Here is a 26,154-nt window from a genome sequence, read left to right as displayed (position 1 = left end):
ATTTTAATAAGTTTATGAACAGACTCACCATCAGGTCCAGTGAATGAGTGATGCCCAGGGGCACACACAGGGTTGCGTGGTGGTGGTGGGGGGGAAGATGGGGGCACATCCTGAGCTTCTGGTTTGCAGAACTCTGTCCTTATTAATACTGCCTGGTGCAGACCAGAAACTAGGGGTTTCATTGGTTTGGAATTTTTTCTAAGACTCTGCAGCACCACAAAGCATGCCAAGCCAGTGGGAGAGTCACCCCAAAGCAACCCTGAAGTATGTGTTCCCTGCGGTTCCAACTCAGGCTCTCACCAGTGGTTTCTTCTCTGGAAGAGATTCCCAGGCTGTAGCTTGTCTTGCCTTGTATCCGGAATGACCAGCCACAAACCAGGCAGCGGAAGCGTGGGAGGGAGGTTGTCAGCAAGAACAACAAGATCATGTTTCAGAGCTGGGAGCCACTTGAGAAGGTGGGGAGCGCCCTAGAGAGGATCATCTTCGCAACCCGTTAGTATCTTACTGTGTGACCTGGACCACATCACATGGGCTCTCTGGGTCTTGGCTCATATCTCTGTAAAATGAGGGAATCAGAATATATTTTCCCCACGGCTCTTCCCAGTTCTCAAGTTCTGTGGGTTTATATTTACAGGCCCCACTCCCATGGCAGGACTTAGGGGGTGATAATGAAGACAGAATTTTTCCGGTAAGGAACAGTTTTATTTACCAAGAGGAAAGGTAAGAAAATTAAGAAAACAAAACTTGGAAAAGTGTTTCCTGGAAACAAAACTACAAGATGAAACAGAATCATTTCACTTCCAAGTAATATCCTAGCCATACACACCCCAGTACCTGGAGGTCCCCTAGAAGTCTTCTGCTACTAATCCCTGCCCTTCCTCTACTGAAATACCCTCCCGCCCACTGTGTGTGGGGGCGGGGAGATGGAGGGCTAGCCTTCTCTCTCCAGGGCTCAGCCCCAAGTTCAGGCAATAGTTTATGTGCAATAGAGGCTGCTAAAAAAGTGAAAGTGAAACTCACATCCTGACCTTCAGTTCCATTAATGATGAACTCCAGTGACAGTCCTCCCAGTGACCTGAACATAAATAAAGTAGACGTTCAACCTCTGTCTGCTGCTCCATGGGGTTCCATACCTTTAAAATGATGAGTAGTCTGATAAAAATCCCTTCGGAGTATAGGATTTAAATTTTCTAAATGCTTATAGTCACTATTAAGTAACAATGAAGTAACTACTGGCGCATTTGCAGAACACTATGGGTCATACAGGAGTTTCTCATCCACTATCTCATGCACTGGGAGGCAGCTGAAATCCAGGCTCAGAGAGGCAGGGAGGTCAAGTGACCCAAACCTCGGTGATGGCACCACCCAGGTGGCCCCGTCAGCACCACGGAGTGAAGTCCACCCAGGCCCTTCTCTGACCTCCTCCCAGCCTACTCTATTGCTGCCCCATAAAGCAAATGAGGATGGTCTGAAAATTCGTGGATCTGTTTTCATCTTGCTCTATTCCTTTAAAAAGTTCCATCTCCCACCTTCAAGGTATATTATGCTGAAACATTGAAAATGATTTTAAGGTAGAGAAGGAGGGAAAGAAGGATAAAAGGAGGGGAGGAAGGAAGGATGGGAGGGAAGGAGGGAGGGAGGGAGGAAAGAAAGAAGGAGGGAGGAGGGGGAAGAGCAGGTGGGAGGGAGGGCAGCCCTTGCCAGACTCAAGGTGATTCCACGTAGATCATATTCACAAGAAACCCCTGAGGCAAGCCTGTGATCCCCAATATACAAATGAAGAATGGAGACTTGTTAAATCTCTTGCCCAAGGTCACACTGCTAGTAAAAGACCGTCAATACATTTCATAATCTTCTGGAGGCTCTATTCTACAGAGCTGAGAGCAGGATGCAAAAGAGAAAAAATAAACCCCAGGATAAGCCACAGGCAGACCATTGCTCCTTCCCGAGGCAAAGTGGAGCTGAACCTGTCTTATCAGGTAGCAGCAATGTGACCAACAATTACCACTGACTGAGAGCAGTTAACAGTGACTCTCTGCTCTTGAAAGACGTGCCCTCTCAATAAAAGCAGTTTATTTAATGCTATAGTGCAGAATAAAATAGCTGCCCATTTTGTCACTTTCTTTATAAAGTTTCACCCTCACTGCTGCCGTTAAAAGAACTTTCTTTCTGATTTACACTAACTTCTAATTAGCAGCCTCTTAGAGTTTTACAACTTCTGATATTTTGCAGAAAGCCAAAAGAAATGGAAAGAAAGTCACAAGATGCAATTTAGTGTGGAAAGCAAATTCAGCCCTTACACAACACACATTGGCTTGGAAAGGCGTTATTTCAAAGCAAGTCGCATTTGTTGAGAGTCTGATACTTGGCATGAGGAAGGGGCTGACAGAAAGATGAATAGCACAGTCCTTGACTTCCAGGAATTGAACATATGCTGTGGGAGATGGACAAGCAGCCCCTTATGGGAGGATGAACCTCACCACCGAGTCCAAAACAGTGCTCACCCTTTTCTGCTGCTGAAGTCTAGATTTTCTACCCTCTCTGCAGCCACCCTGTTGAGTTTTTCAAGTAGAAACGATATATCTTCTCTCTACCTTACTTAATAACAAATTCCACCACAATACTGCTGTTTTGATGAAAACAAGCATTTACACTGTGCTTCAAAGTTTATAAAACACTTTCCCACTCAATGGGCCTTAAAAATCACAGAATCAAAGATGTTTAAATAGGCAATATTTTTCAGTTGAAAGTATTTATGTTCAATTTCTACAAATAGTGAATTTTTTCCTCAAATATTGTAAAGAGAACCCCTTGCGGGCCATTTCCAACTATGCCAAGATGCAGGCTGACACCCTTCAACTATTAAAAAGAGCAAGCAAAACATTTCAACTACTTGACTCTGAGAACCAAACCAGCGGGAAATGCACATGACTCTGCAGAAACAAAGAACATTATTCAGCAAAAAAAGACACGCCTTCTGCATAAGGCTATAAAATAATTTTTCCTAGAGCATATTTTTAGATCATTGAACTGCAAGAATGCTGATCTCTTTATGAAACAAATTGATTATCAAGAATGACTGAAACTTAAAAAGTAGCAAATAATCTAAATTCCTCTTCTGAGAAGCATTAGGGAAAATTAGGTTACTTACAGCCACAAGAGGGATGTGCTTGATTCATTCATCCATCCACCCATCCAGCTAGCTAGCTAGCCAGCTATCAATCATCTATCTATCTATCTACACTGTAAATCACGCCAAAGCTAATATTTTCACCTAGGAAATTTTACACCAGATAGTTTTATCTAGATTCACCCGTTCCTGGATTCAGGAAACTATTGTTCTGTCAAAGTGAAGCTAGGAGGTGCCCTGGTCCCGGAGGCTGCTGTCCATGGTTCTGAACTATTGTCCTCTCACCTTAGAATCTGGTGGTTTCTCCTCACCTTGTACAGGCCACCCTTAAGTGCTGTCATTATCACTACATTACTAGTCTGTTATCTGAGACAAATAACTCACTTGCTTCTACTCAATCTAAATTTCTTCAGAATGTAAAGTCAACAAGTTGAAAAAGAGGACTGTAAGCTCTAACATTGTATATTAATGCACTCAAATTGTCCAAATACTTGAACAAGTTGCAGGTTCTCAATGTGTTTCAGCAAAATATTATTAAGGGTCATACCTTTTACTAAATGTACTGTTCTAGGTGCAAAAATACGTGGTGAATTAGAAACTATACCTGAAGAGAACACAAAGCACGCTGGCTTATGTGGGGGAAAGCAATAATGGGGTGCTTATAGGATTATACCTTGGGCTGAAGTGCATTTGGAATGAGAACCTCAAATCTTCTTTGTTTATTTCTTCTGATTTATTCCAAAATGGGGTTTTCAATCTAGAAAACTCAGTCAGAGTCTGAGATAATACCCAGTGATCCCAGCTTCCTGAAACTCATATAGTCCTTCCCCTTAGATGTGGACAGGCTCTGAAATTGCTTGTAAGCAACAGAACATGATAAAGGTGGTGGCATTTTACTTCCTTGACTATGTTATGTAAGACCATCACATCTTGTTAGCATATTTCCCTTGTTGGCTTGGATGAAGACAGGGGTATGATGGGGAGACCCATGGGGCAAGGAATGGAGGGCACTTCTTGGTCAACAACAAGGTAGGAACTGAAGTTGATTTATGGCTAACAAAATTCAACAAATTATCCCCCCCATCCTTTTACCCAGGCTACAAGGAACTGGATACTACTAATTACTACACAAACTTTGAAGGAGATCCTTCCCCATTTGAACCTCAGTATGAGAGTAGGGTACCAGCTGACATCTTAATTACAGCTTTTTCATAGGAGATCAGGAAATTTGGGCACAAGTTTCTAACTCACAGGAACCATGAGCTAATAAATACGTGTTGTTTTAGGCCACTCATTTTATGGTGTTTTTTTATTCACTAAATAGGTAATACAAAGGGTAAAACCACTAAAATCCACCAATGAACATGTCAAGCTTTGGAAGCTGAGGACTACTCTTGCAGTCCAGAAAACTCAGTCTGGATATGAGGACCATTCTTTGTCCTTTTGTGTTAAAAAATCCTAATGAAGGATTGGACCTGAGTGGTCCAGCTTGAGTGAAGCTTCTACCCTGCTGACCACTGTGGTCAGGAGGATTAGAATATCTTGCAAGAAAGGAAAAGTACAATTATGGGCAAACAGAACAGTAGCTGTCCTCTGCAAAAGGTTGAAAATGCAAACACATTCTTTGCTCTAATCTAGAGGTAAAAGTAAATGGGATAATAGCCTCTGAAAATGCAATTGTTCAAATGCTGCAGTAAGGAAAGTATAGATCAAAGAGAACCTTCAACAAGAGGCAGGGGAGAATTCCCAGGGAACAGGATACCTAATGTAGAACCTGGAAGCTGAACAAGAGTAATCCAGGGAAACAAAGACCAGGTAAGACTGTGTCCAGTGCAGGGAATATCATGTGTCTGAGAAGAAATGGTACTGGGTTTCCTCCAAATATTTTAATTTCTTTACGGATAGTTATGTATGTGTTTATTTATGTTCTGTCTCAGTCCACTGAGTCTCTCAAGATCAGTTACAGAGATTAAGCTACTGTAAGATGACTTAAAATATAAAGTAGTTGAGGGAATTGAGGAATGGAAACTATATTTAATAAGGGATTGGTTCTCATTTGTGTTTCTTTTTTAAAAAATAATTAGTTATTTTTGTTACATTGTTGTAGCCACCATAGTTCTCAGGTCACCAATTCCAAATAGTGTTAGTACAGTCAGACCTTCACATGGAGTGTGTGGGGAAGCGCAAGAGGGAAGGAGTGGTCAGAACTGAGACACAGAAGACCTCCTATTGATCGGTAATCTGCTGGACAACTCATAGACTCCGGCCCATTCTTTAGCTCGCAAGGTTAAGACAGAAGGTTGCAAAAACTCTAACCAGGATTGATATCACGTATGCAGGGACTCCGTGACTAACGATACCCACCACTGGGGTCTGATCATCTCAGACTGGATACCAGAAGCCTTCTTAGAGGACCCAGATTCCTCCACTGTTGTGCCTGACAAAGACCATCTCCAGGGCTGTGATTGGACCAGCTGCCTCATGTAACGCTTTGACAGCCAGCTCCGCAGGGGGAATATGCCTGAGAACCCAGGTCCACACCTGCGTCCTAGCAGCAGGAGCCTGGAAATATCCTGTTGTTTTTAAGTCATGGGGAGTTGGGAGCTGTGGGAGTTGTAAAGCCTAGACAGGTTGTTTTAAAGTTATCAACATGCATGCTTGACAGGTGTCCATCACAGAACTCATGAATTACGCAGAGGTCTGCTGTTTCTTTGGGGGATGTTACTGTAGGCATTTAGGTGGGGGGTGGCAGAGCTGAGGGATGGCAAGGTGTAGAGTTTAGGAGTTTCACTTGGCCGACAGGTAGGGGATAGACATGTGAACCTGCCACTGTCACTCAGGATGTCAGAATCCCTGAGCCAAAGTTGGTGTGATGGGGATGGAGAGCAAGGCATATCTGAAGCATCCCAGAACACAGAAGAGTGTTTTTTCTTATGTAGATAACAAGAATCAAGCAGTGATTTGCCTTCCCTGCCTCCCATCTTAGCAATTCTTGATGATTGTCCTCTATTCAAGGGGTCAAACTTGAAATTTTAAGTGTATTTCCCCAAAGAAACAGTACAAAAAGAGGACTCACAGGGAAGCTATCATGGGTAAGTGCTTCTCTAACAGAAGGCATTTAACTGTTTATTTAGTAAGGGCCCATTCTTCAATGGAAACCCCATATAAATTATGAGGATGGGAGCTATGCATGTTGGGAGAATCTGAGTTAGAACTCTGACCTCTCTTTCTCCCTCAGTATTGGCCCTGCGGCTCTGGGCATGCATGAGGCATGGTCTAAGGTCGTGTGCCTCTTGCAGGCATTCCTTGAGATCCACCAGGCATACCCACAGGCGCACACAGTTTGCAAACAGAACCAGTTTGCAGTTACTATATTTGCTGCTATCAAGGCTAGGAGAATTCCCTGGGGAGGGAAAGGAAAAGGAAGATTGGAATTGCCAGAGGCTGTTTCTAGGAGGAAAGTGTGGCTGGTGCAGACCTACCAGGAGAAGAAAGATAGGGTGAGGAGAGGGAAGCAACAGGAAAAATTTCTGGAGACTGTTTTGCCAAGGACACTAACAGGGACTGTGTGGGTGGGGGTGGTGAGCAGACTCATGCTGTCCCCAAGGACTCTGCCTTCCAGAATTCGCGCCCTTGTACAAGCCCCTTTTCCTGATTATGGGCAGGACCTGTGACTTGCTCTTAGCCAGTAGATGAAGGTAATGGATTGTCACATCTGTGGTTATGTTGCATAGGATTACAGCCTCCCTCTTTCTAGAAGATTCCATTGTTCTCTCCACTTGCAGATCTCCAGGAAGCAGGCCTTGGAGACCCCCGCATGCAAGGGATTGGAGTGGCCTCTGGCAACAGTCCTCTAAGAATTGTGAGGCCCTCAATCCAGCTTTCTTCACGAAACTTAATGCTGGCAACAATGCTGTGAGTGAAATCTTGGGGTAGGTGTGCCTCCAATGAAGACCGCAGCCCTGACTGACACATTAGCTTCTGTTTTGTAAGATACCAGAGAACAGAGAACCCAGCTAAGTCGCGTCCAAGTTCCTCACTCGCGGTCACTGTTAGACAAGTGTGTGTTGTTTCAAGTTACTGTATGTTGTAGCGATCTGTTCCAAGCCATGGATCACTTACCATACCGAGTATGTCCTTAATATTTCTGACCTTTGGCATTCATCTCTCCATGTGAGGATAACAGCCGGCCACCTCTCCAGTTTGGTAAATGTAAAACACTAGCATCTTGCAGGACTGGTGGCCGGTGTCCCAGAAACAGAAGCCGCCACTGTAACAGGGGGCCCCTAGGAAAAGGAGAAGTTCCAGGTTTCCTGCCCTTTCCAGAAGGAGGGTGTAGCTGAGCAGATAAGAGAAGGAATCTGAAGAAGAAGGAAGCAGGATGGAGGCCTGAAACAGACCTGAGGAAGCCACAAGGAGCATAGGGACACATGTGAAGAAACCGTGCTTGTTTCTCAGCCCTGTGCTGGTTGAAACACGTGGGTGAGAGACCTGTGTGGAGGTTGACTGTGGCAACTTTTATCTTAATTTTGATGTTGCTCTTTTCCTCCCAGACTTGTCTGGCCATATCTGACCCTTTCCTACAGGTCCTGGCTGGAAGGTGCTTTAGGCTTGTGGCAGCTTTCAGGCCTTGCTTTGAGCCAATCCCTTTTGGGGGGACTTTCACCCATGAAGGGGTGGGTCACTTCAGGTACTTGATTTAGAAACTATATTCTTTGTCTTCTGTATTGTATACTCACTGTTTTAAAGTTCCTTCCTGTTTAAGCTCTTGTGTCTTGTCTTGGTGTGGCGGATGGCAGTACCCATTTAGAGCAGGCAGGTTTGAGGGTTCAGGGGTGCCCCTCTCGCTGTCCTGCAACACCACCACTACCCCAACCATCACCATCACCACACAAGAAGAGAAATAACCCTCAATAAATTCTTTCAAGCTGTGAATGTTTGCAGACTAGTGAGAGAAAAATATGGCCTTGTGAACTACTCCCTGAAATTCCTCTCCAGAATGAAAGCCCAAAAAGGCCTCTGGAAGCCATAAGCCCCTTAGTTTCAAGGCTTGGCACTAACTGTACAGGCTTCTCAATGACACTGCACCAAAGAAATCCGTGGGTCCGGTGCTGTTGGGTTTGTGATGCATACAAATTAGTTTAACTTGCGTTAGAAGGGAGAAAGGCAGTGTTGTGCTAGTTTTCAACCAAGTTAATGTAAAAAAATAATAAGCTTGCATTTTCTTTCTCACTCCTCCCTCACACTTCACCCCCATGTAGATGATAACCTCTAGATACTAGTTCACTCTCCAGTTGCAATCCTGAAACGTAACAGGGTAAACATATATTCTGCACTGCTTTGCCAGAAAAGCTTGGCTGATCCAACAGATTTTAACACTGTAAGACAGATTTTGCTGTATTTGTGCTTTCTTTTTTTTTTTTTGTTCCGTCTTCCCAGAGGAGTGTTAACTCAAAGCCATCACAAGAAACCCGTCGCCGCCTGCTGCTCCCAGCTACCGTCACCTGCGTCGCCTCTCCCGCTTTATAACTTCTCCTATCTCCGATTAACGCACGCACACACACACATGAGGAGCCACCCACTTCAAAATGCCAACAATTTGATGGGGAAATGGAGAAATTGTAAGTGTGCGTTCATTTTACTGATGACACTTCCCTCCAGCTTTTCTCCACCCTGCTCAAGCCAGCGGCCAGATCTGCTCTTCTGAGGTAAAAACTGCTTCAAAAAGCAGTGAGTGAGTGATCTTTGAAAGGATTTATGAAGACTGAAGAGGGTGGGAGCTAACAGAAAGGTTCCCTCTAGACTTGTAATGATCTTTAAAAATGTAATGGATTACCATGATGTTATAACAAGGCGGCCGATATTGAAACATTAACAGTTTAGATAAAAATCTAGGTAAGAGACAGAAGAACATTGTTTCTTTGCCCTACAGTAGGTACAGTAACTAAGTGTCTGTGAGTGGGTAAACTGAAAAATAATTGTGTTTAAACTGCTAGCCATTTCGAAGGCAAAGAGGCAAGGCTTTCAAACCTGGTTTGCTTTGTTTCTCTGAAAAGGGGAAGAAGAGTGATTTCTTGAATGTTCTGCCTATGTGTTCCCTGTGACAAGATGCATTGCATTTACTAGCTATAGGCTTTCACTGATCACATGTAGATATGTTTTACTGTTTCCATGAAATTAATGGCTTCTAACAACTTGACAGATTTATCAGCTAATTTTAGATTTTTTGAAGATTAAAGATAGACTCGTTTGTAAAATGAGGGTAATGAGATAGACCTGTAGTGTTTCTGTGAATTTTAGATCGAAATAGTGTTTGTGAAAGTTCCTGGGACATTATAGAGACCCCAAAATGCTGGCAGTGAGGGTGATGATGATGATGGTAGTGGTGTCAAAAGTGATAGATGATGGAGGTGATGGTGATGAAGGTGGTGGTGATGAAGGTGATGGGAGTGATGGTGAGGATACTGATGGTGGTGGAGGTGGTGGGAGTGATGGTGATGATACTGATGGTGGTGGTGATGATGGTGATAGAGGTGGTGGTGAAGTTGATGGTTGGAGGTGATGATGGTCGTGATGTTGAAACTAGAGGAGACGAACACCCTGGTTATTCCTATTGAAAGTTTTCTTAATGCATGAACGTCTTCAGATTTTCCTAGGTGGATTATCAATGTAACCATTTTAGCAATTAAAAGGGTTTGTTTTACAAACTATTACTGTTTCAGAAGCAATCGAAAGCGCCTTCCACTTTATTTGCTTAGTGCTAGCAAACCAGGTTCTTTGAACTAGGTTTGACTGTTGCAACATCTCCACTCAGTCAAGTTGGCCTCTGGCCATTTGTTGGAACAAATGAAATCTCAGTGAGGATCTTAATTGAAAAGATAAGGTGGGGGGGTCTCTCCCTCCTTTGTGTTCAAGAGATACATTTTTATAGTGACTGGGGTGACAGTGTGAATGCTTGTCCTGCCTCAGCAGAGGGCATGGCTAATGGGTATGTGTGGCAAAGGGGGCGGGCTAGAGGACCCATCTCTGATCATCAGCCAGCCCTGGGACATGTAACCTCTTCATGACCATGGTGCCCCTTTCACCAAAGAGTATCTGTCAGCCCTTAGAGCAATTAACATTATGGATAGTTGAGGCTAACGAAGGATGAGTGACTTCAACAACATTCACATTTTTAGTAATTTTATGGAAATGTCTATTTTATGGGACAATCTCCCCAGTAGAACTGAATTACTACATTAATATTAATCCTTGGAATAAGGTAATGTGTATTGGAATGTACATAGAGCAATTAATTTAACAATTCTTTCCAGTGTTACTTTAGGAGCTGAAACCAAGTATGCTGACACTAGGTAATTATCAATAAAATATCGAGGAATAATTTTATTAGTAATTAACTGGGGACCAGGCTATTATTATCTCACCCTCTGCTTTGCAAGTTGTGAAGTGCACAGAGACACGCATGCATACACACGTGCGCTTCACACACACACAAATCAGCTCTCATTCAGCACCTACCAGACACTTGCAGGGCGGACTGGACATAGTCTAGGTTTCACCTGGAGACTGGGTGAGCAGTGTCACAGACAGTGAACGGGGAGAGAAGACAAGGGGGAAAACAGGCTCAGGGTGCCCCCTGGGACATGGTGGCTCTTTGGTTTGTCACCAGATGGAAATCCCTGGCCATCTCTGTGGTCTTTTTAAATGCTACCTAAACACTGACCTCTTCCCAGAGCTAGAGAGCAAGCCTAACTTGGGTCAAAATGGGTTTTGAGCATGATGAAGGGTGAGCGAGACGGGTGTGCATTATATCTGGGCATTTCTCAGGAGCAAAGTTCTTGGGGGTGTCTGTCTCTCAGCTGGGGAATCCCACCTTGACCATCTCACTGAAAACAGGAGCAGAGGTGAGAAAAACAGAAAATGCAAAAAGTGCAAAATGAGTTTGCTGCTGCTACCATTTTTCTTGGAGAGAGAAAGGGAATCAAATCTCAAGCAAAGATGGCTTTTGAAGAGCAGTACCTGGAGCACGCAGGCGTGGCTGGGGCATTCATGCAGACACAGGGAACAGTGTTTAGCCTTTGCTGATGCAATTCATAAGGGGATGTTCTCTTCTGTTGGAAAATCTTTGCTTCTGCTCACAGGCGGTGGATTACTGCATGAGAAAATTGTCTTTTGTTTCCATCACGGGGTTTGCAGGACAGTCTGAGATGGGAAATAGAAAATGTATCTGATCTGAGAAAAAGATAGTGAAATGGCCACAGACTTTTTTCCCTCTGAAAGAGACTGTTCTGCTTTTCCTGACTGTCCCTCCTTGGAAAGAATGTAAATTTCTGTTAATCGTGCTGGATGGCAGTGTGGCACCTGCCTAAGTGTCTCTCCGCCTCTGGGTCTCCCCGATACTCATCACATTCTGACCAAGCTGGCTGGGGCCTAGGGGCCAGCTCCTCAAGGGCAGGGCAAGGTCTGGCACTGAGTGTGCTGAGTGACGTCTCTGGAGACCCCAACACAAGCCCAACGAAGCTAAATTAGCCATCGCTGGTCCCTTAAAACCCACAGGAACGTGTGAGTCACGTACTGCTGGCCCAGAAACCACGCCACAGTCGCTCATCGAGTTGACCTGTGAGCGGGTCCTTCCCAGTGGCTGAGGCCGGGGTGTGAAAAGTTCCCAGCAGATGTTCACTCCCAAGCTTGCCTGAACTTTTCCATCATCTAACATATTAGATGGCCAGGACAAGCCATTGCCCTTTTTGAAGGACAGGCAAAGAGCCCTAAACCCAAGGATGGGCTCCTTTGCAGGGCCACCCACACCTGCAGGCACCAAGTACCGATTGGGTCTGACCAACCCCAGCTGACCGCTCCCTCCCCCTGTAGACTGAGCTGGGGAGTCTGAGGTGGCAGCTTATTGGGTGCAGAAGCCACTGAGAGCTGGGCATGTGCTAAATGCTCAATAAACACTTCTGCGATGAATGAATGCACACTGGGATGAATGTTGCGGGGAGACCCTGAGTGTGTGGGTGCTACTCCTGCACCCCACACGGGTTGCCAGGCCACCTGCAGACAGGGCGTCAGCCTGTGTCCCTCGCAGTGCCCCCAAGTGCTGCAGCTGGCAGGGGCTGTGGCCCCAGGGAGACTATGAGTAACGGGAGTCAAGCCCAGGGGCGCCTGCCGGCTGGATCCTCCCTCTAGTTCCTTCTCCCACTATCTCCCCCACTCAGCGCCCCACAGACCTGACTCAGCAGATGGCCTCACCTGTGCCTTCCAGGGGACCAGCGCGAACAGGGCCGTGGCCTTCCAGCTCCTGTGCACCCTCTTGTTTTCCCGTCTCCGCTCTCAGCCCCTGGCCACCCTGCCCAGCTCTGTGTGTTTCCCGGTCTTGTTCCACTTGCTCACGCCTGGAGACCTGACGCCAGCTGCCTCCTCGTGTAGCCGGCTGAGTGTCTCCAGACAGCGCATTGCTGTTCCTCTGCTTCCACCAACATCCCTGACGATTCCAATGACACAGCTTATGCGTTCAAAACCAAAGTCGCGGGCCAGCACAGGTGACCATGACTCCTTGGAGTGTTTGCTTTGTCCCAGGCACTGGACATGGGCGCCTCTCAGCCGTCACTCCAGACCCCAGGTAGGTCCTCTCTATAGGGCAATGGCTGGGAACTGGGACTTTGGGCTCAGGGAGACCAGGTTGTAATTCCCAAGCTCATCATTTGCCGTTTGTGTGAACTTAGGTAATCTTTTGGGCTTTGCCCTAGTAGAGTGATGAGGAGGCTAAAATGATGAGGCTAAAATGATCTCTTGGATGGTCACTCCCTGCAGTACGTGGCAGCATGAAGCCCTCTGGAGACGCCTTGTGAGAAGCCAGCGGACAGGGCTTATCTAGCTCAGCTCTGCCTCCCAGGGCCTGGCAAAGGCCTCCTATGCCCTTACCAGAGTGGCATCTTCCCCCACTGCAGGGCAGAGACATCTTGGAGAGATGGCGGGGCGGGAGGGGATGGTGTACATGGACTTCCCTCACCCCAATTTGCTAGTGCACTCCCCACCTCCACTAATCGAGAAAAGCCTGAGGAATGGTAATTCCGATTAACACAGGGAGGCTCACCTGCCGCCTCTCACCCCCACCCCACCCCATAAGGGGTGCTGACTGCAGACTTGCCCAGACACAAGCCAATATTTTGCAAATCTTGGTGAGCAGGAAACGAAATGCTTGTGCCATCAAATCACATTCTTACAGGCCACCTGTTTCCTGCAAGCAGGGGGTCCAGGTATCCTGGCGCCGAGGTTTCTTTATTGTAAACCTGGGGTTCCCTGACCACATTCAGTGCCGTGTTATACCGGCATGTTGACGAGTGGGGCTGAAGACAGAGCTGGCCATTGTGGCCCCAGGAAGCGATTGTATCTGTGGACCAGCTGCAGCGGCCACCACTGGCTGAGAAAGTCAGAGGAGCCTCCTGCAGGTGTCTGGAACCAGCTTTCACCTGTGCATGGGAGCTGGGAGCAAAGTGCTTCCCCAAATAGCGCTGCCCTTGGGCTCAGTTTCTAGGCTTCTGTTGGGATGGTTTGCAGGACTGCTTCACAGGAGTGACTGGCACCTCAGAAATGTTAACTACGACTATTTCCACTGCTGCTGCTCCTACCAGTAACTGGAGGAAGCGCCCTCACTGTGACAACAGCTCAGGTGCTGGAAATCTTTAGAACCCCCACCCCCACCCCAACTAGTAGGCGGGACCCCTTCCTTCTCTGCTGTCTGTCCTCTTCTCTTCTCCCCACATCCACGCTGGCAGCAGAGAGAACAGCAGGAAGCGAAGCAGTGTGAACCAGGCCCTGGGCGGTGGTGGGTGTTTCCTATTCTGGAGCAGGAGTGGAGGGTCTTCTGGGCACTGGGGAGGGAGTCCTTGAACCCCTGTGGAGGGGTCTGGGACCTGGCCCAGCGCTGCTTCAAGGTACCCCATGGACTTGGACAAATCACCTCCTGAAAGCAGTGGTCCCTGCCGGCTTTGGGGGACCTTTCAGGGCCTTCCCCACTTTTCTCAGGTTGGTGTATTTTGGGGAGGTCCCAGAGGGTGGGGAGGTAGGTTGCACTCTTTACAGTAAATGGGGGGTCATATTCATGGAGCACCTTGGTAAAGTCCTAGATTGGAGCCAGCCATTTTCCTGAGGATGCTAAGTAACTTAGGGAACATCCTGATTTGAGGTCTGAGATGTCCCAAACCCAGAAGCAGAAGCGTGCCCTGGGCTGGTTATAGGACTCCAAGGTGAGTCACTGGAGAGGGTGGGGTGTAGGTAGAGGCACCGCCCGCCTGGGGGAGGGGTGGTGGGAGGAGGCCCTTTGTGGCCAGTAGATGCCCCGCCCCCAGCAGCCCTGGCTGTCCCAGGTTCTCTGGAAGGTGGGAGCAGCTGCCAGGGGGAGCCCAGCTAGAGACCTGAGCATCCTCCGGAAAAAACAGCCAGGCAGGCAGGGCCCAGGAACGAGGGAGGGAGCCCAGAGGAAGGAGGAAGCTCCTGCTTCACCCAGTCCTCGGTTCCCCAAGTGCACCACGTGGGTGGGAGCGTGTCACACACACCCACGCGCCCACAGCCACCTTCCCTGTGCTCCAGCCGGGGCCCAGCCCATCTCCGCGCGCCTGTGTGCACCGGGCCTCGGCGGGCCACGTCGCCGCCACCTGCTGCTGCCTCCCGGTGAAGCAGAGGAGCATCTGGGTGCCCGCGTCCCTGATCGGCGCCCACCGACCTCCGCCCCCATTCTCCAGGGCCAGGCTGAAGCCTGGTCTTCCACAGGCCCCCTCCCCAGCGCAGAGGGGGAGGCGGAGGGAGGAGCTCCGGCGCGCCGCCCGCCCTCCGGTCCCCTCCCCTGCGCTCCCCTCCCCTCGGCTGCCGCAGCCCCGCTAGTCGCGCGCGTCAGCGTGGGCTCCCCGGAGCGAGTCGCTAGGTAACCGGGCTGGCTCCGCAGACCCGCGGCGGGGGAAACCCGCGCGCTTTGTCAGCAGCGGCGCGGAGGGGCGAGGGCCGGGGGTGCGTGGACCCTCCCCGGCAAGGCCTGCAGGTCCCGGCTCGCCTGCAGCCCCCTCCCACGATGTCTTAACCCGAACCGACCGCCCGGCCGAGGTGCTCCCCCTTGCAGGGAACCGGACGCCGCCAGCCCCTTCCTCCTTCCCAGCGGCCGCGCTGGGCTGTGCGCGCAGCGGGGGGCGCCTCACTGCCGCGTCGCCGCGGGTAAGCTGCGCCCCAGGGCCAGGCCAGGGCGGGGAGGGGAAGGGGCGTGCGGCCAGCAGGTTAGCTCCCTCGGCCGTGGCCGCCGGCCCCGCCATGTGCTAAAGTTTCTGGGGCTCGCGCCCCGGCGGGAGCACAGCGCTGGGCGCTACGATTGCGCGGTGGGTGGGGCCGCGCGGTCCTGCTGGGCGCTCGTCTCCCGCGACCCCCGCGGGGCGCAGCTCGGCGCCCTCTCACGCTCTCTTTCTCTCTTCCCCCCGCGCTGCCCTCCCAAGGGCCTCCAGCCGATCCAAGGCGCGGGGCATGAGGAGCCCCGGGGCGCCGCCCGGAGACGACCCGGCTGCTCGCACACCTCGCCAGCGCCTGACCGGGACATGAGCAGCGCGCTCGGGGTTCGGCGCCCGGCGGCCAGCCCCAGCCGGCGGCGGCCAGCGGGTCGGCGCTGCCGGGGAGAATGAGGCAGGAGCCCGCGGCAGCCTCCTCTTTCTTCTCTTCCTCGCCTGCTTCCGTCTCCGGCGCCCCGGGCCCCGGCCAGACTGTGGTCCTGCTGCGTGCCCTGCGCGCCCCCAGCCCGCCTCCGGATGCGCTTCTCGGTAAGCCAGGCCCTCCGCCTCGGGAACAAAGCCCCTTCCTAGGGCTGGGAGGCTGCCCGGAGCCCCCTGTCCGGCCCCGACCCAGTGCCCAGTGGCTGTGGGGCTCCCGCGGGAACCCCTCCATCCCCCTCAAACCCTGCCTGGAGGCTGAACTGCCAGGCACCTTCGAGATAGGTGTTCCTGGGCCATGGGTGAGGCAGGCAGATGCGGGCTTGACACGCAGGCAGACCTGTTTGGTCTGGGTAATGATAAATGCAACCTGGGTTCACACTCATCCTTGGAAGTGGGCAGGGGCGACTCCCCGTTTATAGTGACCCCATACTGGGTGTCCAGCCTGAGCCTGAGCGTGCATGCTTCCAGACCATTTCAGGGGCTAGGTCCCTTTGCTTCCATGCCTCAGGTTTGGAAACTGAGGCCCAGCGAGGTTGAATGACTTAATCAAGGTCACAAGATCAGGAAGTGGGGGACCAGGGTGGGAACTCAGGGTACTCTTTCTACTTTTCCACCTAGCTGATGCCTTTGCAACAAACACACCTGCCCGTTTCTTGTACTAACTGCTCTGGTCTGGAATCATTGCGTGCGTGTGTGTGGGGAAATACTCGTGCAGATGAATATGTTGCTGGGTGCATGTGGGTTTTGCCATCTGTCCATCACATTGCTGCCAGTGCCTCATGTGAACTGCAAGTGATAAGGTTATTTCTCTTATGAAGGTGTGAAAAATAATGCGTATCCCTGGTGCTCTCCTTCCCGATTCCCGGAAGGCTGGGAAGGGCAGTGCTGGTTCCTCCTGTGTGCCTCTTCTTTGCTGTCTGTGCCCAGCACATGCTAACCCTCAGAACATGTGCCAAGCCTTCTGGGGGAGAGGGCTCGCAAGGCCACCGCCGTGGTTGTGTAAGGCTGGGACCTGGTTACTTAACAGGCTCTGGGGCTGGTCCCAGATGGCCACTGCGTAGGAGCCGACCCTGCTGGAAATTTGCTCTTGTATCCCCTTTGCAAGGCCCTGTGTCAGCAGGACTTCACACTTCTGAGCCCAGAGGAAAGCGGGGAGGAGCTTTAATGTGGCCAGGAGGTCTCCTACTTGTTCCCAACCGTCTGGTTGGCGCTTCGAACTGTTTGCTTCAGCACATATGGCTTGATCCCAAAGGGGGAGTGAATCCCTGGGTCCTGAGTGGCTGGAGTCCCTGGGTGCTGGGCTTGGTTGTCTAGATGACCTAGAGTATTGTGTCAGAGCAGAAAAAGGCCCTTCTCAAATGGGGGCCTCAGTTTCCTGTTTGCAGCAGGAGCAGGGTCCATTGGAGGACTCTCAGGATCCCTTCCATCTAAATGGTCCCTGGCCGGCAGAGTAGGTTGCAGGACTGTGCTGGCGCGTGAGCTGGTCAGACACGTGCGGCTGGATTTGGTGGCTGGGACTAACTAGCTTGTTGATTTCCAGGAAGAGGAGGTGGTGTCGAGGGAGCTGAAAGATTCAAGTTTCATCCAAAGTCAGTGAAGCAGAACCACGCTTGAGTGGATTCTTTATTGGGCTAAAGCTTGGTGACTCTGAAATGTCCAAAGGGGCCAGGTAGGGGTGTGGGGCATTTGAAGGGTCACATACACCCCAGAGGACTGGTGAGATATAATGGGTCAACTGGGGACCCAGCCCTAAGGACATGGCAACTGGCGAACCCATCTGACCCTTCCAGAAAGAATTCATCATAGTGGCACTGCTCAAACCCTGTCAGCCTGAGCAATGGCTGCAGGTGAATCAAGTGTTCTAGACTCTCCCCCTCTCTTGCTCGCTGATTACGTTAGTGAGGAAGAGTGTGTCTCAGAAGGTGCCTCAAGGGACCAGGACAGAGCAGTCCTCCCACCCCCATGTTAAGACTTCAACGTAGTCTTTGCCTGTCGATTATGATCAGGTTAATGTCATCAACTTGACCTGTGTCCCACCATGAGGTTGTCACAGGTCTTTTAGACACATAGATTCATGAACCCGCGAGAGTGCTACCGAACCCGGAATGAAAGGGGCACGTCCTGTCTTTTTCCCTAGAAACTCAGTTCCCAGTGGGTTTTGTAAGTGTTGGAAATGCGCGTTTTCAAGAAGCTCGCAGGGTCTGTGAAGGGCAGGCGACATTCTGGCGTGAGCATACCCGCCTCCCACATTGTGCAACTCCTCGTGACCACCTGAAAGGGCTTTGAGTAAACTTGAGTGCAGAGAAACAGCTACTTTGGAGAAGGACGATGCCGTTACGATGCCGTTACGGTGTTTATGCCGGGGTGCCCGAGTGTGCCACCCTCACCCGAGGCTGCACTCCACAGTAGCACGTGACTCATTCTCGATGCTGAGTTTTTCATCAGTGTGTTTTTTTTTTATTTTGCTTCCCCCCCCAAACCTCCCCCCCCCGGCATGAAATTATGCAGCCAAGAATTAAAAAAATATATATTCAATGTGGCTTTGCCTTAAACCCACCTCTTTTCCAGAAGATCCCTAAAGCTGAGCTCTTCCACACAGTTTATATAATGGTCTCTGAAAAGATTTATTTTAGGTGCCTTAGATTTCTTGGGAGAGTGCAGGAGGGGTGATGTATGTGTCACAACTGAATAACAGCAAGACATCATTTCTCTGTAGCACCCATTGCCAAGTCCAGGGTCTAGAGCATGAACTCTTTGGGTCTGAGCTGCCATGTCCAGCACTGTAAGCACCCAGTGCAACATCTGTTCAAGGTTAAGAGTGTGTGCAGGTGTCTCTGGGGATGTAGAGGAAAGGAGCATCCCCCAGAAGCCAGGACACCTGGATTCGTGCCCAGCTCTGTTGATAGACTTTGTGATCTTGGATCATTTTTTAGGTCTCAGTTTGCATATCTGCAAGTGTGTGCAAATTGGGGCGGCACTGGGTGAGTGCTTGCGTGTGTTAGTGCTAGGTGCTTCCTCCAACTGGCAGCTGGGAGAGTCCTCAGAGTTTGCATGCAGCTGGTTATTAATAGCTCCTGAATGCTGGTATGTTAAGGTTGCATAACATCTTCAATTACATGTCCATATCAGCCGTAGGAACTGGTCATTATAAAGCAGGCTACTCATGCTAAAAGGGAGTGGGAGTTCTATCCTGAATGTACGACCCTCGGACTTACATCTTACAGCTTCTCCCTCTGGGCCCCTCCATAGTAGTCTCACATTGCAGGGGGCTGGTTTGGAGTGAGCGAGGACCCTCCCTGGGGTCCACGTGATGGGAAGCCCAGGAGCGTTATGTGCTGGGTCAGTGGGGTGGAAGGATCTGATGTTCTCTCCACAGCTCGGGGCCTGAGGACTCAACAGGTTTTTGTCTTAGCCTCTGTCTATTCCCAGAGGCGCAGAGGGGAAGTATGTAATTACTGTTTGGAGTTGTTTTGAACATGGAAAGGGCTTGAATGAAGTCCTTGAGCGAAGGACTTGAACTCAGTTCAGATTGAGACATGGTAAGATGGTGGCAGACTTGCCCAAGGTGTTTCTGTGGGACTTCTGGACCAGACTCCTCAAAACCCCTAAGCCATCTGTTGTGGGGGGTCAGATTCCTGAGTGAAGCCGCAGTCACTGCCTGATAAAGAGGGGGAGAGAGGAGATGGTGGGAGGGAGGAGCCACCAGCCCCTAAACACTTGGTCCTCACAACTCTGCAGAGGAGGCCCATGAACCCCGCTTCTAGGGTTCCCAGCAGACCACTGAAGTGTGTTGCTCAGACACCACTGATGACAGGCAGAGCCAGGCACTTTCAGGTGCTGGGACTCCTGTCACCCCACACCACGCCTCATGTCCACTGTTGCTGCTGTGTTTCTGGCAGCCGGGGGGCTCAGGGTGGGGGGCTGTTCATCCCGAGTTTCAGATGACACAGAGCAAGAACACTGAGGATGGGACATAGGCACTAGCAGGTGAGGGGGGATGGCTAGAGGCCCCCATCTCCCAGGCGCTGTGTTAGAGCTGGCATTTCTTGTACCTCTCTACCAAATGTGGTAGATTCCAGAGAGATTCACAAATAAGCCAGACGTTGCCCCCAAAGCATTAGAGTTGTAGTTTGGGGGTGGAAGCTGAACGAACCCCGTAAGATGTGTGTCACCCCGGGACCCCCAGGAGGTCACAAGTTGGCACGTGGGCCACGTTGCCAGCCTTCACCTCCCAGAAGGGGCCACAGACTGTAAGTTACGTAACTCCTCAGGGGAGGCAGGTTGCCCCACGGGGTAACCCTCGTCAAGCAGCGAGCAGAGGAGGAGCAGATGGAACTTAAAGGGTCACCTACGCTCTTAAGTATTCCCAGGACTTAGGAGGAAATGTGGGTTTGGGAGAAGTTTCCAAGCCACTGAATACAGATGCTGTCACATCAGATATTTTGTGTGGCCTACGGGTGTCCGCCCACGTTAGGGAGCGGAGCTGTGGCTGCTTTTGGCTGGTGGCCTGTGGGTCTGGAACAGGATCGTCCAACAGACAGCAGATTCCAGAATCCCGCCGGTAGCACACGACTTACAGAGAGGAAAGGGAGCCACTGAAACACTTCAGCCCCCTTTCCCAACCTCACATTCTAGTGAGTTCTCTCAGATGGGTTCACCAGCGGCTTAAAATCCTTCCAGCCTCAAAGATCATGCTTAGTGAGATAAGCCAGAAAAAAAAAGAAAAATACCGGATGGTTTCGCTCATAGCAGGAGTATAATGGACCAGGTGAGAAAATAATAAGAATAATGAACAGCCATATACCAGAGACATAGACATTTTGTGGGGGTGGAGTGGGGAATGGGATCAAAAAACGGGGGTGGGGTGGGGAGGGAAATGCACGGGACTATGGTGATGCCACACGGGTGACTCGGTGATGGGAAACCCGCGGGGATTACAACTGAGATAAAAAAAAATGTACAAAATGATGTAAAAATAAACTATATATATATAAAAAAAATCCTTCCAGCCCCGAGGTTGGCCATACCCAGGTGATGCCAATGGGGTCTTACCCAACGGGAAGCCTTTACCTCCCTGTCCAGATTCCTAGGCTGCTGACAGGCCAAGACTTTCCCTTTTTGGTGATGAAATGAAGAGGCAGACAGAATGAGGTAGACTGGCGTGAATAACTCAGTTGTGATTCTTCTGTCACCTGGAAGATGCCCAGCTCTCTCAGCGGCTGGCCCAGGGTTTTGATTTGGTATGTTACAGTCCCCAAGTAACAGTAGGTGTCTACAGTGGGACACCCAGTGTCTGTGCCGTTTGCCCCCCAATCTTGAGAGAACAGGAGGCTGGGCAGATTGCTCCTCGGTGTAGCTGTCAAATAGCCGTCAGAGGTGGCAGCGATGATTTTTTTTGATGATTTTTTTGGTGATGATTTTAAATTCTATTTGGACACGGCAAACAGAAATGACTTAACACCCATTTCTAGCATCAAGAATTCCTGACGAATAGACACACTGAAGACTTGTAGGTGTTTTCCTGTGGCGTCACGACAGGGGCGCCCACACCTGTGTGAGCTCACTGGGTGAACTGAGGGTGGGTGCTCTTGCTGGATGCATGCTACGCTCCAGCAGCGAGCCTTGGCAAGCCCGAATCCCAGGAGTGGAGGCTGTGTTTAAGGGGTCAGTGTATTCCCAGCTGGGTCCATTTCTTAATAATCTGCGGTGAGCTGTTGCATGAACTTCTTTTAACATTCTGGAGCAGAAGAGCAAATGGCCAGGACCTCATGTTTTTCCTTCATCCCAGGTTTTCAGCCTACAAACCTGCCCAACACACCCATGGGTCCTGCACCCGCCTCAGCCTCCCATGACGAAAGAGCTTTGATTCTCTCAATTCAGAAAACACTTGAGCGTGCCGACATAGTCTCGTGATCAATATTGGCAAGCTCTCTATTTCTAAATAAAGTGAATATCCCTGGAGAACTCAATGCATGAGCTTAGAGTGATTTCTGGACGCAGGGCGTTCCCAGTCACCTGCTGAAGGGCTGTGTCGATGTTGCTAACAAGCCAGCCCGGCCATGCAGCGCTGAAATCTAAAGATGGAACAAGAGCCTGTGTCTTGTGCTCTCTCCAGAAAGGGGAGTGGAAAAATACACTTGGCTTCTGAAGACACCTGGTTTCTCAAAGGAAAGGTTGAGCCTTTCCTCATCGGTTTTACTGACAAGCCCCACGCTGCTTCGTTCTGAAAATCCCCTGCAGGTGCGGCTGCCCCTCCGGCTCAGGGCCGGCTGTCCACGGCCTGTCCAGGGCATCCCTGTGGAGTGTGGGAGCCGCCCTGTCCATCTGCCCGGGCATCTGGGGTGTGCCTCCTCTGGTGCCACCTGAGCGCTGGGGCTGTCAGACAGCTCCTCCGTCAGACGGTGGGTTAACAGTTCAACAGAAATGTGTTATGCTCCGTGCCGCTCTGGACACTGCTGGCGTGGGGGCTGCAGTGGTACACAGACTGCAGCGTGTCCATCCTGCTCCTGCTGCCTCGAGTCTGGGGTGCTCTCCCTGCCCAGACCATCAAAATTAAGAGGCAGTTGCAGTGGGGGACCCAGAGGCTGGGAGAGAGAGCCAGCGTGGGGTCATGGGCCCGCTTGCCAGCAGGCCTCCTGCCTGGTCTTGCGGGGAGCCTGGGCCAGCTCTGTCCTGCTCCGTCCTGCATGGGGTTGTCTGCTAGGCGCGAGGACCGGGTTTTCTCCTTCCATGAGAATACCCAGGGAGCTTCCTAAAATAGATTCCTGTGCCATGTTGCAGATTTGTGAACAGAACCATGGTGGGAGCCCAGAATCTGTATTTTTAATCTCTCCCAGGTAATTCTCATCTCAGGTACAATGGATTTTTGGAAACACTGATGCTTGTGGGTGGTTGATCACTATTGGCCCTTCTCGCTCCATGGTACTCAGAATGCAACCCCCCATGACAGCCACTCTCTCCACCCAGCCCCATGCCATCCTCATCTCTCTCCTAGGCACATTCTCTGTATTCCTTCTGCCCTCTGCAGTTCACTTCCCAGAAGACCCAGTGAGGCCTTTGAGAGGGTGGTGCCCTCTCGGCTGGGCCTGCATACTCCCACATCCCAGGAGCAGGGGTCAGGGGCTTCCCGAGGAACTTCCAAGGCCTTGAAGGTCTGCCTGGCCCTCGGCCATCCATCTGTCCATCCTCCTGCCCCTTGCCACCTGGATTCCCTGCCACTCCTAAAACTGCACAGCTATCCAGTGTGAGAGACCGTGTCCCGTGGGGACTGAAGGGGCAGGGCGCTCGGAGGGTGGGGGAGAGCCCCAAGGAGCTGGCACTTGCTGGCCCATTGACCCTCTAAAAACCCGTACAGGCAGAGGCTCTCAAGTCCATTGGGAAACCCTGTCCCCAGGCTTTCTCCCCTAGTAAAAATTGATTTGGGAGCAATTCTTGAATTCTGGGCACCCTGTTATAGAGAACTCCTCACTGGACTGATTGTCAAAGAGGATCTCGCGTTTCTAGATATAGGCTGAGCCCCCATTGGGCCTGTTCCTCCAGCCACCAGTAATCTCTTCTTTCCCCGAATGTTCTAGGGCACCAGCAACATTCAGGCTCCGTCTGTGCTAGACCTCCAACTCACAGAGCCGTAGCAGTTCCAGAGGACAGAGGGGGCTCTGTCTCACCTCCGACACCCCCTTTCACGCTGATGGGCTGTGAGATGGGATGGTGTTCACCAGGGAAGAGGCGCTCTGGCCTGTTTATCAGGAGTGTGCTTCTGGGACCTGGGCTAACCAAACTGCCCCCAGACACAGTGACTGCATGGTGAGTGGGAGGGAAAGAGCTACCTGGTAAGATTTAACTCTGAGACGAGTGGAATGGCCATTTGTGTGTAAACACACAAGCAGGGGCGTCTTTTAGACGGACTCCTCATCGTGCGACTGTGTGGGTGCCGGCTTGGAAGCCGGCCTGCCTGGCAGCACAGCAGCACGAGAAAGGCTGGACACTGGACACAGCTCAGGTCCGGCCCCTGGTACATGCTTCTCTTTGAAGCTCATGGAGGGAAGCGTTGATCTTCCTGCAGATTCCTGTGGAGAACATGTGAGCCACGCCCCTGCTGAAAGCCACCAAGCAGGGTGGTCTGAGCGTGGCACTAAACACGTGCTCCCTGTCTTCCGCAGATGCAGGTGCCATCGCGTTACATAACTGCCTGCAACTGACTAGGGTGTTTGACGTGCCGTGCTGAGGCCAGGGTTAAAAGGTGTGTTGGATGGGGGAGGATGGGTTATCTGACCTTGGTCTTGCCAGGTGTAGGAAGCTGTTGAGCAGAGAGGAGGGGCAGAGGCATCCAGGTAGGAGGATCCGAGTACAGCCAGGTGTTACCTGGGGCTGCAGGAGCACAGATGGAGAGGAGTTTGCCACCCAACACCGGTGGTTCTTGCTTTAGAGGGTGGTTCGTGTGTTATAGGTGAAGGAGAACCAGGGATGACTTGAGTGAGGAAGGGGTTTCATAAAGGTAGTTAGTGGTCCTCTCATCCTCCCGGTAACCGCTATAGCCTGGTGAGGACATGCAGAGTGTTCGAGGGGACTGGGGGTAGGTGTGATTGTCGGGGTGTAACCGCCCACTTGTCTGCATCTTCCGAGTATCCACTGCCTGGACCCCAGCTCTGCCACCCTTGCTGAACGTGGAGGAAAGTGAGGTAACTGCTGGTTCCGGCACTTGCTGCCCAGCCATCATGGACTCTGGCCAACAGGAAATGGAGCGGGCAGTGTCCCAGCCTGATTCACCGAGCCGTGGGTCTCCCTGCGCCTCTGCAAACACATTCAGGCTGCTCCTGGCCTAAAAACAATGCTCTCAGACCTACATCCACAGCTGAGAGAATCCAGGGCATGTGTCCGCCGGCCAACTTCCCTGAACTTCCCCAGCAGCGGGCTTAATGGGCAAGAAAGGGGGTCAGTGTCAGGAACAGCAGCCTGTGCAGCTTGGTGATGGTGTGCTTAGAAACCAGCATGCTGGGCAGGGCAGATGAGCCCTGCAGAGCTGGCTGGACAGATGGGGCGTGAGGAAGAACATCCCAGGGCTCACTGGTGCCTACGCTACTTCTCTCTTCCACCTCCACCTTCTCATCGCAAAGAAAGCAGCAAATTCTTAGCTGTTTCTGGGGAGTTTGGCCCTGGCAAAGGGCCTTCTTTAGGGCAGGCTGACTGCCAAGTCACGCCAAGGGCAAAGCATCTCAGGCAGTCTGAAGAGCTGCTTCCTGCTGTGGGTTCACCGTGCAGGAGTATGGACCCTGGCAGGAATGTCCCGCTGACTCCCCACTCATTAGCTCCGTGGATAGGTCAACAAACCGAGGCTCAGAGAGGTGATGTGACTGACCCAAGGTCACACAGTGGGCTGGTGTTTGATCAGGTCTTCATGATGTCGGTCATGATCCTTGTTGCTGGCCAATGTCCAGAGTTGGCAGAAGTCCATTTGGAAATGGACAGTGTGTACTCACACTGCTTCACTGCCAGCCTGGCATGGCAAACGTGACTTTCTTTGTCTTTCTACTGAACCCCATCAAGACATTTGTTTCCCATACACACAAACCTGTGATAAAGTTTGATTTATACATTAGGCACAGTAAGAGATTAACAACTAATCACAAAACAGAACAATTATATCAAAACATGTTGCAATAAACGTTATATGATTGTGCCATCTCCCTCCAAGCATGCCCCTTTGTCTTTCTGTTTGGCAACCAGGCTGAAAGCCAGGGTCCTGGGCTGCCAGGAGAGGGCTGGGCATGAGCTCCGTTCATTTCTGAAGCTTTTGTGGATGTTTAATGAAGTAGTGGGAAGTTATTAGAGTGGGTGAGCATGGTTCTTGAGATCTGAGCTTGGAAAGAAATGAGGCTGAGGGCTTTGCTTGGAGCTCTGGGCATCGTGAAAAGCCCCATCAGCTGCCAGGACTCTAGGACCTGAGTTTACCCCACACAGCAAGCAGCACCCTGTCTTACTGGCCTAGCCCTGAATCTTCAGCACCAAGGACAGCGCTGCTTTAAGCCTACTGGCTGCTCCAGATCCCTTAGTGGACTGTAGAGGCGTGAGAAAGGGACTTGCTTGCCAATGACGGGGCTAAGCTTCTGGAGCCACCTGGCTTCCTAGCTGTGTTTCTCCTCATCCGGCTTGTTCTAAATGTATGGAAGTTGCTGGCCATTCTGCAGACTGACTCGAGAATAAAACCTTCAGAGGCTGTTGGCAAGCCCTCCAGATTATTATCCTCCAACTTGGTAAATATGTGAATTATATCAGTAATCATGGGCAGCCCACACAGTAGTGCAGTCTGGGCAGAAATAATGTAACCTGCTGGCAAATTTC

At 50.7% G+C, this 26,154-nt stretch overlaps 1 long non-coding RNA gene across 1 annotated transcript in view; it reads left to right on the top strand.

Annotated features, from left to right (window-relative positions):
* Window positions 1-15,072: 15,072 nt before the first annotated feature.
* Window positions 15,073-26,154, top strand: part of LOC105853559 — a 40,485-nt gene continuing 29,403 nt past the window's right edge. Inside the window, exons 1-2 of the long non-coding RNA XR_001145394.1 lie at window positions 15,073-15,334; window positions 15,607-15,924. This is a non-coding gene — a long non-coding RNA (uncharacterized LOC105853559). The remainder of the gene's footprint in view (window positions 15,335-15,606; window positions 15,925-26,154) is intronic.

Source organism: Condylura cristata, unplaced genomic scaffold (assembly GCF_000260355.1).
Source record: "Condylura cristata isolate star-nosed mole 26May11 unplaced genomic scaffold, ConCri1.0 scaffold00013, whole genome shotgun sequence".
Lineage (NCBI taxonomy): Eukaryota > Metazoa > Chordata > Mammalia > Eulipotyphla > Talpidae > Condylura > Condylura cristata.
Note: the sequence above shows the minus strand (reverse complement) of the source record. Positions and strands in the feature narration are given on the sequence as shown.